The sequence below is a fragment of the Chrysemys picta genome, chromosome 2, assembly GCF_011386835.1.
Source record: "Chrysemys picta bellii isolate R12L10 chromosome 2, ASM1138683v2, whole genome shotgun sequence".
Classification (NCBI taxonomy): Eukaryota; Metazoa; Chordata; order Testudines; family Emydidae; genus Chrysemys; species Chrysemys picta.
Window position 1 is genome coordinate 6,813,604 of NC_088792.1, and position 7,474 is coordinate 6,821,077.

General features: G+C 52.8%; 1 long non-coding RNA gene across 1 annotated transcript; it reads left to right on the top strand.

Annotated features, from left to right (window-relative positions):
* LOC112060422 (uncharacterized) lies at positions 1-6,255 on the top strand. Its single transcript, XR_002889733.3, has 2 exons — positions 1-265; positions 5,866-6,255. It is a non-coding gene; the product is annotated as an uncharacterized LOC112060422 (long non-coding RNA).
* The last annotated feature ends 1,219 nt before the right edge of the window (positions 6,256-7,474 follow it).

Genomic DNA, 7,474 nt, shown 5'->3' on the forward strand with positions numbered 1-7,474 from the left:
CTTCTTCCCAGTTACAGCCAGCAGAAGAGACTCCTGTGATTTCTCCCAGACCAACTGAGATTGCGAGCAGAGTCTGTGCATTCCCCAAGGGGAGACTAAGACCATGACGAGACGCCTGCTGCTTCTATTGGCTTTTGCGGTGCTAGCTGCGGCCACCATGGCTAGCCCCACCACGCAGGAGTTGCTGGCTGTGGAAGATCTGGGTGCAGTAGGACCACATGCCAGAATAATAACCCAGGAGAATGGATTCCAGACACAGCTGAAGGTATGTTTTGCAGGAGGGATAAGGAATGGAGGGGAAGTTGTTTGCATTGTGTCTGTCCTTTCTTGGGATCTGCTGGGAGATGCGGGAGGGGGACATCCAGGATGAGATCCACTATGTAATCCTCGCTGATGAAAAGTTGAGCTTGGAGAAGGAAGTGGAGTGGGTCATTCCCCTGCTCCTGTCCTTGCTGTAGCGTTGTGTGGTCTAAGCATGGGACTGGGAGCCAGGAACTATATTCCTGGCTCTGCCAGTGTCCTCTTGTGTGACCTTGGGCATGTCACTTCCCTTCTCTTTGCCTCAGTTTCCCTATCTGCAAAAGAGGGGTAATGACTGGGACTTGCCTCGGGGTGGTCAGGCGGCTACATCACTCCCGTTTCTGCAAAGGGCTATTGTGAAATGCTAGTGAAGCTTTGCTGGCAAAATCCCGTTCACTGAAAGGCTTTTCCCCCAAGATCTCTGGTGGTGTGAGGATTCCTGTACTGCTCACCAGAGCACAGAACACCCATCAGATTACTGTACCCGCGGAGGTGCGGGTCACCTGGCAAGCGAATGCAGGGATCACGCAGGGCTTCTAGCAGGAAGGAGGTGGGACTCCCTCTGGGGAAAAGTTGTGATCTCCTGCTGCCAGACATGCTCCCCTATTCCCAGACTAACATCTCCAGACTTCCCAGCATCCAAGCTCTCTGCCTGCCCCCGGAGCATCAGCAGCATGGCTCGGCTCCTGGTGTCAGACGGACCCACAGGTAACCGCACAGACAGGCTTCTTGGGCAGCACCAAAGGATAATCTCCTGTGGCATCTCTGTCAGAGCATTGTCTGGTGACTTCAGTGGAGGCTGGCCTGGCCTGCTCCAAAGCTGAATTGTGTCCAGTGGAGAGGCATTGTGTTCCTATTCCTAGTGATTAAAGGCAAGGGGAGAAGGAGTCTGGTGTCATGGGTTCTGTTCCCGCCTTTCCCTCGCTGTGTTATCTTAGCTGGGTTAATCTCTCTGTGCCTCAGTTTGCAGTTGGGTGAAGTGGGGAAATATCACCTGTCTACCCCAGAGGGCTGTTTTGAAGCTTAATTCATTCATGTTGGATGGTCTAGACCATCCATAGACCAGCCATGAGTGCAGGGGACTGGACTAGAAGACCTCTCGAGGTCCCTTCCAGTCCTATGATTCTGTTTGTAAAGTGCTTTGAGATCCCAGGTAACAAGGCACTATATAATGTAGGGGTAGGGGATTACATGATAGCAGTCTGTACAGTGGCTCTAGACCTATTAAAGGCCACACCAGACCATAAACAAATACAGTCTCCTCCTTGGTCTTTGCTAGGACTCGTCACGGGTCAGCCCAGCCACGTAGTGGAAAGAATGGGGCAGGTAATGCCGAAGATGCAAACAGGGGAACATCTCAGCCCTCTAGTCAGTTGGCTCCAGTCTTATCTCCAGTGCAAACATTTAACTCTTAGCTGGTAGCCAAGTAAACCATTAAGGGTCAAGCAGCTTGCCCTGTATTTCTGTCAAGAATAATTTATCCTATGCCGAGATTTACAAATATTAACTAAGCCTGTGAAATAGGTTAGTGCCGTCTCTGTATTACAGACAGGGAAACGGAGGCACGGAGGAATTAAGTGACTTGCCCCAGGTCACTGAGGAAATCCGTGCCCTGGTGCTTCGAACCGGCTCACAGAGTTGAGCTGAATCCATGACACCGGGCTGGCCCGCAAATTAGAAATCGACTGAAAGTCTAACACGGGATGGGGAGAGGCCTGGGCTATGGCCTAGGAGCCAGGAACTCCCGAGTTCTAATATCTCTTTCACTGGCTCCTTCTGGAGCCTGCTAATTTTGGGTGTCTCAATTTGTGTGTGTCCTTCAGACCCCTAGGGCCAGTTTTTAATGGTTGTTAGGTGCCTAAAGATGCACCTAGGGCCTAACTCCCACTAGGTGTCTCTCTGTATCGTTAGGTGCCTAAATACCTTTACAAATCTGACCCCTGCAGCTTGATTTTCTGAAGTACTCAACACCCATAACTCCAGCTGACCTCACCCGGAGCGGTGGGCGATTCGCCCAGCCGACCACCAAGCCATAGGTGCCTGCAATTTTGGGTGCCCAATTTTAGACCCGTTTTGAAAACTTGGGCTTTAACCTCTGTGTCTTGGGAGCAGCGATCCCTGCCTCAGGGGTACTGTCAGCACTCATTATGTAGGTCCCAAGCCTGCCGCCCTCTGTTCCGTGAGTTCAGTGATCCACTTCATTAAATCAGGGTGGCAGAATCAGGCCCTTCATGTTTATCAAGATGTCTAAGTGATTTTTATGGAGTTAAGATTGAAGTAGAACGGATCACGCTACAACAGAGTCCGCATTACTGTCGCAGGCTGGCCGGCCCCATCAATGAAGTAGGTCCGGTGGCCTTATGCCAGAACCAGTGCGCCCAGTTTGGCCAATTAAGAGGGCAGGGCAGCACCTGGGGCTGTAAAGGATGAAGGAGAAGGCGAGGGGGAAGAGACCTGGTGAATCAGGACTGCCTGAGAGCACTGGCTGGAGGATTAAGGAAAGGGGCAGTGAGAGACAGTCTACAGAAAGTGGAAGGCTCTGTAGGCCCAGTCTGGGAAGAGGGAGGAATTGGGTAGGAGGCCGGGCAGAGGGGCTAGTCGGCAAACTAGAGCTAGAGAACCAGTGCTGGGAGGGTGAAAGGGGTTGAGTGGTTGGATTGTGTTTGAGCAGAGGAAAGGAACCGGGGACTGAGTGCTGGTGGACTCACGGGCGAGGAGCTTGGAAAATTGCCATGTGTTTTACTGTGGGGATGGGGGGGAACCAGGCCGGTGTGCCTGTCATGCTGGGGCCTGCTGCAGTTTGATGACAATTACAAAATCTTGGGAGCTGTAAAAGTAGGAGAAGTTGTACAGCCCTGCATTTCCTGTGCCCTGGGCTCAGGCAATTTGCTGTCATTGGTGAGCTTGGGACTTCAAAACTGTACCTTGTGGCACCCTTGCTCTGCTCCCGTGAGATAAGGACCATGTCCCCGGGAGTGACGTGATGGCTGATTAAACAGGGCAGCCACTCTTCCCACTCACCGCAGCTCCACCCCTGACCTGCTTAACAAACACTCTGTTAACTACAAGAAACCCCCTCAAAGAACTAATTTAGAGTTCCTTGCTGGTGCCTTCAGCCAGCCCAGGACAACCCAGCTCTCCTTCCCAGCACTCCTTGCCCCCCTGCTGGAATTCGAATGAATGCTCCATGGTGCCTCCTAGCGATCAAAAGGCCTCTGTGCAGGATCCTCACCTGTTACGTCACTGCCTCATGACCAACCCCAGGTTTTACTTCCTATAACCCCCATTGGACACACTAACAATCTCCACAAGAAGTTTGAAAATGAAGGAACCTCCCCCCATAAAAACACAATTCAGATCTGGTGGGGTTTTTTTTTTATCATTTTCTCCCCTCACCTTGAATTAACCTTTTAGTTCCTTATCTCCTGCCAATGGTGCTGAGGAACTGAAGATGGGGTATCGTCATTCTTTGCTCCAATATCTCCCCCCCCCGCGTCTACCTCTGGCTCCGCGTCTTTCTACAAGAGACCTGACCCCTCTCCCTGCTCTTTTACTCTCCTCAAAACACCCAGGTGATGGGAGTGCGGGACACTGGAGAGAAGGGGAGGTGACCACCTCTCTACAACAGTTCATGCCAGGAAGTGAAGAGCAGTGGCTCTGAAGAATGCGGGACTCTTGGAGGGCAGAACTGTGACAGGCCCTGGGAAGGCTGCCCCTGCTGAGACCCTTTTCCAGTCCCCCGAGGGCACCCCTGCCTCTGCTTCTTTTTAGGGTTAAAATCTTGCCATCCAACCACTTTCTGACTGGCTCTCTGGGTTACCCCTCTCAGGCTGTCAGCAGTTTATCTCTGCCCGCCCGCCCCCCCCCCCCACTTGCATCCCCTCTGTCTTCTGCAGCCTGGCCAGTACCAGGATGCAGTGACACACAAGCAGCATCTCCAAAACAAAGGATGACTTACTTGGCCCCAGAAGCTTAGAGAAGTGGATGCAGGGGCGGCTCCAGGCACCAGCACACCAAGTGCGTGCCTGGGGCGGCAAGCCGCGGGGGGCAGCCTGGCGGTCGCTGTGGGGGCGGCAGTCAGAGAGCCTTCGGCGGCATGCCTGCGGGAGGTCCGCTGGTCCCACGGCTTCGTTGGCAATTCGGCGGCGGGTACGCCGAAGCCGCAGGAATGGCAGATCACCGGTAGGCATGCCGCCGAATCCGCGTTACCAGCGGACCTCCCGCAGGCGCGCCGCCGAAAGCCGCCTGACTGCCAGGCTTGGGGCGGCAAAATACATAGAGCTGCCCCTGAGTGGATGTAAATTAACAAAGCTACCTCCGCACAGGTTGCCTGAGCCATGCTTGGCATTTTCCTCGAGTCCCTAGCTAGACATGACTTAGCCTTGGTGTCTCCTGATCTCCCAAGGGACCCTGACTCCCCGTCAGCCTGTCTGTCAGTCTCAGAGGTGTGTTGATCGTTCCACTCCCGCTCTGTAGGGCAGGTCTTTTAACCAGGCCCTGTCTTTTGATCTCTTCTGAGCCTCAGCCAAACAGCCCTGGCGCCAGGCTTGGGGCGGAGGATTCCCTCTTCAAACACCATGGCCAGGTTTATAGCCCCGAAGGGATGCTCCTTACCTAGGCCATTGTTCTACTTTTCCTTCCTGGTTTCTTTAACAATTCCTTTTGACCCAGACAGGGACGCATCACGTAGATCCACTGAGGGCCTATGATATTAATCAAAATAGAAATATTTCCCAGGTCCCCACAACAATGTAATGACCTCTCTGGTCACTTGGTCAGGACACCAGGGATAACAGATGAGCTATGCCATGGGGTATTTAATGACGACCGGTGGTCAGGCCCTCACTTCTATTCAGCTGAAACATGGCACTTTTAAGAGCCACTGTCCCTAGAACTACAATGGGGCATTGGTTCAGGGCTGACCCAGAGGGAAGAATGCCTGATGTTGAATCATCAACAGTACACCACTTCCTGGTGGGCTTTGAAGGCTTCCATCTATGTTCTGACCCAGCCTATTCCTACGTAGGTGGGAGAGCTGTTAAGTTTTATATTAAAACCAAACCCAGCCCCGTAGATCAGAGGTTCTCAACCAGGAGTCTGGCCGTGAGCCGGTTGCACGGTGACCTCCAAAATAAACCAAAGAGCAAAGCCAGCGTTAGACTCGCAGGAGCCCAGGGCGGAAAGCTGAAGCCCGAGCCCTGCCATGTGAGGCTGAAGCCGAAGCCCGAGCAACTTAGACCCCCTGTCGCCCCTGCCCTGCTTGCTCGCCCCTAACGCTGGCCCTGGCTTATCATCTACTGGCTATGTAGAAAAACAGTTGCTGTGGCACAGGTGGGCTGTGGAGTTTTTATAGCAGGGGGCGGATGGGGCTCAAAAAGAAAAAGGTTGAGAACCTCTGCGGTAGATTGCACAAAGCTGCCCACCGCTCTGTGACCGCAGATGGCTCAGTTTGACCTTCCCGCTGCGTAGCAATAAAACTGCTTGGAGCAAACACAAATTCAGACCCAGGCTCTCGCTGATCCAGTTCTTTCCCTTGTCTCTAAATCTCCTGTTTGTCTATTTCAGGGAGGAAGAGTGCGGAGGTCTGGGAAGGGGAAAAAGAAGGGCCGGTGGAACGCAGGCTCTCTCACCGCTCTTGGAGCAGCCGTACCCAAAGGCTGGAGAGGATGAGGCCGCATCTCGGCCCAGGAGTAGGTGGCCATCCTGCTAGCCACGTCCGCTTGGTCTTGAAAGCTCTTGCAGGGGATGGGAGGGAGTCAGGGAGGAGCCCCTCCTACTCCAGCTGCCCCAGGCTTTAGGGGAAGGCAAGCTTGATGCTGGCTACCTGCGGATGAGGTTGCCTGCTCTTCCTAGATGCTGCTGGGCTCAGGCCAGGACTAGCCTCAGTGCCGCCCGGAACATGAAAAAACAATCATTTTTTTTCTGTAACAGAATAAAACCACCCAGTGCAATCTATAGCGGTCTGGGTCTTGTGCGTTTATCCCCCAGCGTCCACATGCACTAGTGTCGGAGAGGAATACTCTGTGGGTTATATTGCAGTTGCGCCTGGAGCTGTCGGATAGGAGACGGGCCCTAAGAGACAGCTCCTGTCCAAAAGAGCTTTCAACCCGCGAGTACGTCCACAGTGCAGTTGGAGACGTGACTGCAGCACGGGCAGGCGTAGCCAGGCCCACTGATGGGGGTGCAGTGGGGGGAAAAGGGGCAATTGCCCAGGGGCCCGGGCAATTTAAAAGGGCCCGGGGTCCCCAGCCTCCGCCGCTGCCATGGTAGCAGCGGCCAGGAGCCCTGGGCCCTTTTAAATCACCCGGACAGGGTGGTACTGGTGGTGGCAGCCATCCCTTTCTAGGCGACCCATTGACTATTCTGCCCTGGGGCCTGGAATTGCTGTCGGCGGGCCTGGGCGTAGCTGTTGCTAGCTTCTCTCTAGCTAGCATGGCTGATAGAAGCCGGGAAGGTGTGGTGACCAATGGGCTGTACAAACCTGTCCGGGACCCTGGCTATGTACTCGTGTTGCCAACCGGGGCTGAAACCTGTGCCACTGCATCATCACCGCTGATTTTAGCCTTGCTAGTGTGGGTAAAGCTAATGTAGGCATCATGGTTCCCTCCCCACTCTGAACTCTGGTATATTCTACCAGCTTAGGTTAAAACTTCCCCAAGGCACAAATTCCACCTTGTCCTCGGACGGTATTGCTGCCACCACCAAGTGATTTAAACAAACATTCAGGGAGGGGCCACTTGGAGCCCTATCCCTCCCCCCTCCCCCCAAAAAATATCCCCCCAACCCTCTTCACCCCCTTTCCTGGGGGGGCTTGAGAATAACATACCACCCATTACGTTAACAAAGTGAGCACAGACCAAATCTCTGGTTGTTGGGACACTGAAAATCAATTAGGTTCTTAAAAGAAGAATTTTATTAAAAAAAAAAGTAAAAGAATCACACCTGCAAAATCAGGACAGAAGATAACTTTACAGGATAAATAAAAAGATTTAAAAGTCAGAGGATTCCCCTCTAATTCTGCTTCCCAGTTACAAAACTGGAATAAAATTACCTCTTAGCATAGGGAAAATTCACAAGCTAAAACAAAAGATAATCTAATGCATTTCCTTGCTATTACTTACAATTTTTGTAATCTTGGATGCTTATTTCAGGTAGGGTTTTTAGGAGATGTTTT